The 226-nt window shown below is 32.3% G+C and overlaps 1 protein-coding gene across 3 annotated transcripts in view; it reads left to right on the forward strand.

The window, feature by feature from the left end:
- LOC104943184 (B cell receptor associated protein 29) overlaps positions 1-226 on the forward strand; it is a 7,755-nt gene that overhangs the window by 6,084 nt on the left and 1,445 nt on the right. The window lies entirely within an intron of this gene.

The raw sequence follows: 226 nt of genomic DNA on the forward strand, positions 1-226 counted from the left end.
CCTTGTGAAGACTTACAGAAAACGTTTGACCTCTGTCATTGCCAACAAAGGGTATATAACAAAGTATTGAGATTAACTTTTGATCTTGACCAAATACTTATTTTCCACCATCATTTGCAAATAAATTCTTTAAAAATCAGACAATGTGATTTTCTGGATTTTTTTTTCTCATTTTGTCTCTGATAGTTGAGGTATACCTAGGATGAAAATTACAGGCCTCTCTCAT

This window comes from Notothenia coriiceps, unplaced genomic scaffold (genome assembly GCF_000735185.1).
Source record: "Notothenia coriiceps isolate Sejong01 unplaced genomic scaffold, NC01 NC01_scaffold00005786, whole genome shotgun sequence".
NCBI lineage: Eukaryota > Metazoa > Chordata > Actinopteri > Perciformes > Nototheniidae > Notothenia > Notothenia coriiceps.